Here is an 8,597-nt window from a genome sequence, read left to right as displayed (position 1 = left end):
TATTAATTTACAAATTTGTTTAAGATAGAATGTTCCATACATTTATTTTGATTCATTTTTCTTTCGTTTGTTCCTCTTGATTCAGTAGTGAAGTAGAGATCTGTAGTTTGTTTCTGCAAGTAACATAAATTTTGTACAATTTTTGTGTCAGTAAATGCATAAAACTGTGTATTTTAATTTAAAATCATTATTTACAAGGGAATATATCGAAGTGTTAATCACCGATGTTGATGAAATTTAAGTATAATGTAGTTCTCGTAACAATATTTGACACGTACTTTTTTCTTTATTATTAACTAATAAAATTAGATATTAATTTAGGGTAAATTAGTATCTTTATGGTTTACACCATCGAATTCGTCGTTAGAAGATACTAATTTCATCAATTTACACAATTACCCTCTAGTAGTTTTCGAGATATTCGTCGAAATAGAGTTCGCAGCCCCAACATTTGGGGGTGATTTTCACCACTTTAACATGGATGGTTGCTGATAAAAAAAAAGATACGTGTAAAATATTTTTATGAGAACTATATTACATTTAAATTTCAACAAAATGAACGATTGACCCTTCGATATGTTCCCTTGTTAAGTAGATCGTGTAATTAAAATTTTATGTTGATTCAGTTAATTTTCAAAAAAATTGAATAATCTCTAAATTGATGATAATTAGCCTTTACAAGCATACTTCGTTACTTCCTTTAATTTTTATATAAAAACTAGAAAATTTATGTTTAGAAGAAAAAGTATATTAAGGGCCGAAACAGCTTCAAAGAATTAAATAAAGAGCTATTATGATACAAAAGGGAAATATTATATAATTTACAAAATAGTAAAGAATTGCATGCAATTTGCATGTTGTTATTAAGCATAGCATGCAAAACAGTTAGGAATATAACCAACGGTTTTAACGGCACAGAGACGAAAGCAGATGCAGCTCTTAAAAAGGATGATGCTAAGGAAGACAAAGAAAATGGCAGGGTCGCGCTGCCCCCAACACCAACCACTACTGTGGTGAGTACATTCCCATTTTAAACAAAAGTCATTAGGTACTCCTTGTAAAGTACCATCTATTTTCTATCTGTGTCAGTTTAATAGAAGTATATGGGTTTGCGCGTTGTTTTTAGCTTTTGCTTGAATTTATGAATTTATAATTATGACTTTATAGAAGTTTTTAACTTTTAATCAAAAAACGATATACAATATTCTTTTAAAGTATATTGTTCAAAACTATATTTTTAATAACAATTAAAATTACTATGACTTCGTAGATAAATCAACATAAATACAATACACACTTATAATATACGACCTTTTCCAGCTTTTATAGTAGTTTATGTGCTTGAATCAAGAATATACACCTATGCCACAAAAGTATAATATAATTGAAGAAATACTCTAAAAGTGTCACCGAATCGAATTAAACTTGTGATACGTAAACTGCTTATTTCTCCGGAAGAAAACAATTTCTATCAAATTTTAACCCCAAACTTTACTTTCTGTGTTGTAGCAGAAAGTTATTAACAAAAGGAGCAGACAACAAAATACACGTCGTTACATTTTTCTGATCTTTTGACAAATCCGAATTATAAAAAAACCAAAAAGTGCTGGTTTTTTATCGAAGTTATTAAATTACTATCTTCATATTTTTGCAATTATAATAGCTTCCTATAATTATTAATGCTCCTTTTTTTCAAATGTCGCTGTTAAGAAAAGAATATTTTACTCCTTCGGAAGAGTACATCTAACTTGTGTATTTAATTTGCGCATTTCCTTTGTTGAGCTCGTGTTTTATACAATTTCAGATATATTTGCATCCGTTAAGCGAACCAGTGAATTTGATTTCAAGACATGGTATTTTTCATAATTGCAATTCATTTTACTTCAAATTTAATGACATTGCTTTTTTCGCTAAAAACAACAGGGATTAATACTGTTAGTATTGTTTATATTAGGTCATCCCATAAGTTCGTGCCGAAAGCGAAAAATATTTTAATGAAAATCCAAGAAAATTCTATAGCGACGACATAATGGTCTTACGAAAAAAAAAAAAAATTGTGGAATAAGAAGGGGCTTACATTTTTTTTTCTTAATCAAATTTAAAGATTCGTCTGAAATATTGATCTAAATTACAAAATTCGACACGAACTTATGGGATGACCTAATAGTTTCTGCTACGTATGACATCGTTTAAAGTAGTTTGTAATATCCAGTAAAAAGAATTTCCAGGCTTTTTTCGTTGTGACTACTAAATTACCACAAAGTTCTAAATCTGATATTAAACGCTTTCCAACTTAAGAAATTAGATATTTAGCGCTACACGCTGACTTTAGGGAACAACTTGTTATTTACCTTAACAACCCAGTAAACTTTCGTCATTAGTAAGCGAGAATCGTTCAATTTTGTAGTTGTTCGTTAATTTCATTTTCTGATCAATAGAGATATGAAAATCTTATACCTTTCGTTTTCAAAATAGCATTTCACCGCTTGAAATTTTCAATTGATATGTAAATGTACTGTTTAATACTCTAACTGTATCACTTCAGTGACATACACACATCATTTTGTTTAAAAAATGTGACGATGGTCATGAAATTTGTGAGAAAATGTAGCCTTGCGAAAAATTATATCTTCATTCACTGCATTGAATAAAGCAACCTCTTTTTTTTTTGGACATTTTATCATATTATCAGAATCAACGAATATATTGAAGGTATGAGACATCCTGTATACTCATGTAGGGTATAATTTACTCATTTAGTCGGTACAACAAATTTTGAAATTGCACATAATATCAATTCAATGAAGAGAATACATGAATGAAATACGCTACCGGCCAAAAGTTTGGAATCACTGAGCATTGTAATTTACATAAAAATTTCCAGAAAGAAGTCAGCGACTTTGAGAATTTTTTATCGTTCGAATCAATTGATATGAGATAAATTGCTAAGTGTAGAATTGAGATAAACTTCAGATTTATAAAAAATTAGCAGCAGATTTAATATTGATGAAAAGTGGGAGGTGATACCAAACTTTTGGCCGGTAGTGTACCTAAATTAATTTTTTTCGAGCAAATGGCTCGAAATTATTGATTGGTTTGTTAGATAAAAAGCTGTTATGTTGCAAGTGCAAAAATATAAAGGTTCAGTAACTTTAATAAATGAATCGGCGCATTTTAAGCTCTTGAATTTGAAAAATTTGGATTTGCAGCCAAAAAGTTTGAAAAATTTCTGGATATGTATTTCGTTGACTATACTATATCTTATTTTTTGTAGCTTCTTATGGAACAAAAAGAATAGAACTTAGATTGTAAATAAAATTAACGTAAGTCAAGCAGTTAAAGTGAAGGTAGGAGGTTGAAATTTGATAGAACATACCTTTCGTCTAACCTTTTTTTGTATACAAAATTGCAAAGATGTAATTGCTTGCAAGGGAAGTGCAAGACCTTCTGGTCATCGATTTGGTTGAGACTGTGAACATTGGTAGGTTTTATCATTATGTTTACGAAAATACCCCATTAAGGGGCATTCAGTGCTTCTTAAGTGAAGTATAATTGATTTGGATAAAAGAACAAACAACGAAAATCGGGTTTCGGTTTCCCGGTATACGTACAATTTTTTTCAATTTCTTTTCTTTTTTTCGTGTATTTGTAAAAAATAATTACAGTCAAAATTATTTTACCAAAATGCACACTATTAGCTCAACTTCGCGACGTTTATTTTTATCGGCAAGTATAAAATGGTATTAAAAAAATATGAAATTGCAATTACCTCGTAAAGCATGGAAGGAAAATTTCTTCGAAAGAGGATGCATGGTTTGCTTCGGAGCTTTCTAGAGATAGGGAAATTTTTGAAAATTAAGTTAATCATATCTGGTTTCCAATACATAGATATTAGAAATAAAAGTGTTCATGTAATGGATCTGCTTTTATTCCACGTGCCAAATATTTTTCCCTACTGTGCTTTCCATGTTTTTATGATAAATATTATTCTTGCGTATTATGACAAATATCGTTCTTGTATTTGTAGATACTTATAGTAAATAAATTAAAAACATTAATAATAAATGGAAAGTTTCATAAAAATATATATTTGTAATAAAATTTATTCACCATGAAATGAAATGTGTAATAATTTTTTACAGATTAGCGAGAAAAAGCAGGAAAAAAAATTTTTTTAAATTACACGTACGGGGAATTGAAACTCGATTTTTCATATGGTAGATTGGCACGTTACCTTTGCGCGACTATGTTGCTTGCCCTCTTATCCAAATTAATTATATCCTACGTGTATTAAAATTTGTGAATATTTTGGAAAGTATTGAATAATTGTCTCTACAATGGGATATTTTCGTGAACACAATGACGAAATTTACTAACGTTTACACTCTCAACTAAATCAACGACCCACAGGTCTTGCATTCTCCTTGTTAGATGTAAATATAAATTGAACGTGAAAAGGGGTAAATTTGAACGTTTGAATTAAATTGAGGAAATTGGTAATTAAAAGTAAAAATTACAATAGTGAAAATTATTCAGTTTTAAGTTGAAATTTATTATTACAGACTCTGCAAAATACCTTAGACGTTTGATATTTCTAATTGAAGTGTTATCTCTTATTTTTATCCGAGTTTACACGTGTAAACCTTTTTTCCTATTAAAACAGTTTTTATCAAAAGTATATGTCTTAATTGAATAAAAGCAAAACATTGATATAATTTTGTAACGTTTGCAAATATGAAAATAGGGAGGATTATTTTTGTATAGATGAAGTTGTTCAGAATAATAATACAACTTGTATTCGAATCAATGTGAAGAAATATTTTTCAAAATTTTTACTCCAAATGTTGCTTCACTATTTCACGTGTAATTTTAATGTTTCATGAGTTTAGAATTGAAATTATACAGTTTGTACGTACAAAAAACTTTGTGTAATTTTACATTTATTTGGAAAAAATCAAATATAATCAGTAAGTACATTGATCATTCATAAAGAAGATTGCAAACATAATGTTTATATCCAGTAATTATTAAATTATGTCATATTTAAATATTAATAACATAATATCTCTTGATGTGCACACATTGCATCGTCTATGTAGTATACAGGGTGTCCTACTAACTCTGTCCACCTTAAATATCTCTATTATTTCAAGTAATAAGGGGAAACATTACTTGTAAACGTTGTATGATTACAAAAAAGATATAACATATGGCGATAGTTTCTTTACAGGTGGATGCATAGAGGAGATCCAGAGGTCAATTTTATTTCTTTTAAATGGAATGTTCCATTTTTTATAGTCAAATTCGATAGAATAGCAAATTCTGGGTATAAAAGCATTATTTATCCTAAAATTCACCGTGCCTGAGATATTCGACTTTGTCCGTCCTGTTACTTTCATTATGCAACATGCTTCATGTTGACATTCAAATGACTTTGAAATCTGGAGCGACAGCAGTACATGTATGGTTGAATGTTTTCCTTCCAAGTAGATTACAATTCAAAGAGGTCCGCAAAGTATCAAAGTTTGTAATTTCAAGATCACTTGGGGGTCTATACATTATACAGGGTGTCCCGTAAACTCCTCGAACACCCGGAAATGGGGGGTTGCTGAGGTGACTCTGAACAACTTTTTTCTTTACAAAAATGTTGGTTGAAGCTTCGTTTTTGAATTATTAACGAAAAACACTGGCTAATCAGAGCGCGCGTAGAGTCCGCGCTCAGTGACGGGAGCGCAGCGACTCATCCGCGCGCGATCCTGAACAAACGAGTACGCGCGACTTCTCGATTATCGGTTGCTGTCAAAAAAATGTGACTTTGCACCGCTATTTTTATAAGGCTTAGAGAAATGGTTTGTTGCCGTCATTCCGGTGCAAAGTCAAATTTTTGTGACAGAGACCGATAACCCAGAAGTCACGCGTACGCGCTTGTTCACGATCGCGCGGGGATTAGTCCCTGCGCTCCCGTGCCTGGGCGTGGGCTCTACTCGCGCTCTGATTAGCCAGTGTTTTTCGTTAATAATTCAAAAACGAAGCTTCCACCAACATTTTGGTAAAGGAAAAAGTTGTTCAGAGTCACCCCAGCAACCCCCCATTTCCGGGTGTTCGAGGAGTTACGGGACACCCTGTATATGAACGAATTTATTACTGCAGGCTACAGTATTACAATAATGAAAATATGATTCCATTTAAAAAAATTTGGATGACCTTGCAATCTCGGAAAATTTGATCTTGAGAAAAAATATTCTTTGTAACAATGTTTGTTCCCTTGAAACGAATACCTTCTGTTTCACACATTTTCTTGTGCCGTTAAAAGCAGCGGAGATATTTTAGGTCTTAATCTTAGGTGACTCACACCATATACAGTGCGGCCGAAATAGCGATGCAGCTTAAAAGAGTTAATTCCTTGTGCAAAAATAAATCAAAGATGTGGAATTAAATTGTTTCATCTACACCTTAGTTTTGGAGGAAAACGGTTTTGAAAATTTAGATACGTGTGCACTTATTTAAAATACGTTTCGTAAAGCAATATCAGGCTATCGTATATGTACACAACGTCTACATGATTTTCACAACTAATTACAAGCATTTCGTCAGCTGTTTTATTTTATTAAAACTTCATTTTACCGTTGTTGCATGCAAATTTGTACTTGTCAAATTAAGAATGCATGCATTCTCACCAATTCTTCTTATTTTGGCTCTTTAAGCCTTGTTGAAGTGGCGTAATTAATATTTCGTATTAACGTATCAACTTATAACGCCACTTAACGAACCATATTTTAGCTAAATGCGCATGAAACTTTGAAAATCAATTTTCTGAAAACCCAAGCTTCAGATAAAGCAATTTTATTTTGCACTTTTGATTTACTCTTGCATGAGGAATCGATTCCTTATCACTTGTATTATCGTTTCGGCCATTTATCATTTACTAGTTTTATTGGGTCATCCCATAAGCAATGTGATATTTTTGGGGAGATTGTTTTAATTTCAACCGGAACTATAGTTTCCATTATTGTTTATAACTTTTCCCTATCGTAATCTTAAATTTTCAATTCCCATTAATAAATTTCGATTGATAAATTTTCTTTGATTTCAAGCTCCATTCGAACATCGTCTTCTGTGTTGAATCATTGCCCGTCTAAATGATTTTTGAAGACTCCGAAAAAATGATAGTCTGATTAAAAATATTATTTCTAATCATATTGTCTCAGTTTTTGGAGCGTATTTTTTGTTGTATGAGGAGGAAAAATGACTCCTTTTTTATCAGCTTGGTTTTTTTTTCCCTCAAAACATTTCTTTAGTCTGCCCAACTGTTGGCAGTGCAGGTCCTTCGTAATGGTTGGATTGGGCGTCAACAGCTCACAGTAAATAATTTCATCCATGTTCCACCAAACAAGGAGCAAGATTTTCTTCGAATGGAATACTTGCCTTGGCTGTGGAATTGGTGTCTCATTGCTGACAACCGATTGTCTGCGACGCATAACATTGTTATACACGATCCTCTTTTTCCAAAAATGGAAAGTACCGCATTACTTATGAAGTGACCCAATACATTAAAAAAGGATTACCTATATACGGGATGAGCGATTTTAATCGATAAATTCTTATATTTCGGAAAGTACGTTAAATTGGGAAACTTGCTATTGAGAGATTAGAGGAGATGACAGGGGAAACTAAAGCGTGTAGGTGAAAATTCACTTAGTGGAGGTTTTAAGATCATTTGCAGGTCAGTTGTACTTTTTTAAATGGCAGGTAGTATATTTTTTTTTATAGAATGATAGAGCATTATGAGACGTGTTTAAGGACCCCATATATTATATGATTTTATGGAAAAATGTGAAAATATAATGATGAAACGTAATAGCCCGGAATATCAGACACATGAATACGTAGTTATTTTGTACAGCCCTAAGCATTTCCAGATTAGTGTTTCTAAATGCGTTGTTCCCGAAATATAAGCATTTATAGATTAACACGTTTACTCTGATTACCCTGTATACACGTATCTAATACTTGTTTATTTATAGTCTGCATTATGTAATTCTTTTTTAATTTGAAAATAGTATTTCAGTTTGTATGATATCTAATTAAATCAGATTCAAATACAAATATTGTACACATGTTACACTTATCTAATAGCAAACAGATTAAATACAATTAAAATTTTAGTAGCGAATATAACAAATGTTTAATTTTAATAAAGTAAGTAAATCTGAATAATTTAGTAATTCTCTAATGTTGCTATGATGAGCTTGGTCCCTGTATGAGTAATCAAAGAATAATTTGTTAAATAGCAGTCTGTTACAAAATATTTTTTATATATGGGCCAAGTGAAAATTTGTTCAATTACCGCAGGCCAACACCATAATTTTTGTATAAATACATTATTCCCTTCCTATTTACATTCATATACATTGAATCACAGATAAATCATACATCTACATTCATTGTTCTCTCAAAGCATAAATTACATATTGGTATAAATATATACTGCAATGTTTACATGAATTCAGTGTTATTATTTTACTTTTAAGGTATTTTTTATGTTGTTAAAAATTTAAACTGACATTTTAGTTTTATAACAGGTATTTCATCATTTT

The 8,597-nt window shown here is 31.0% G+C and overlaps 1 protein-coding gene across 1 annotated transcript in view; it reads left to right on the top strand.

The window, feature by feature from the left end:
- Positions 1-8,597, top strand: part of LOC108578112 (transcription initiation factor TFIID subunit 3-like) — a 31,033-nt gene that overhangs the window by 20,999 nt on the left and 1,437 nt on the right.

Source organism: Habropoda laboriosa, unplaced genomic scaffold (assembly GCF_001263275.1).
Source record: "Habropoda laboriosa isolate 0110345459 unplaced genomic scaffold, ASM126327v1 scaffold1267, whole genome shotgun sequence".
Lineage (NCBI taxonomy): Eukaryota > Metazoa > Arthropoda > Insecta > Hymenoptera > Apidae > Habropoda > Habropoda laboriosa.
The sequence above is the reverse complement of the archived record's forward strand: the minus strand, read 5'-3'. Positions and strand labels throughout refer to the sequence as shown.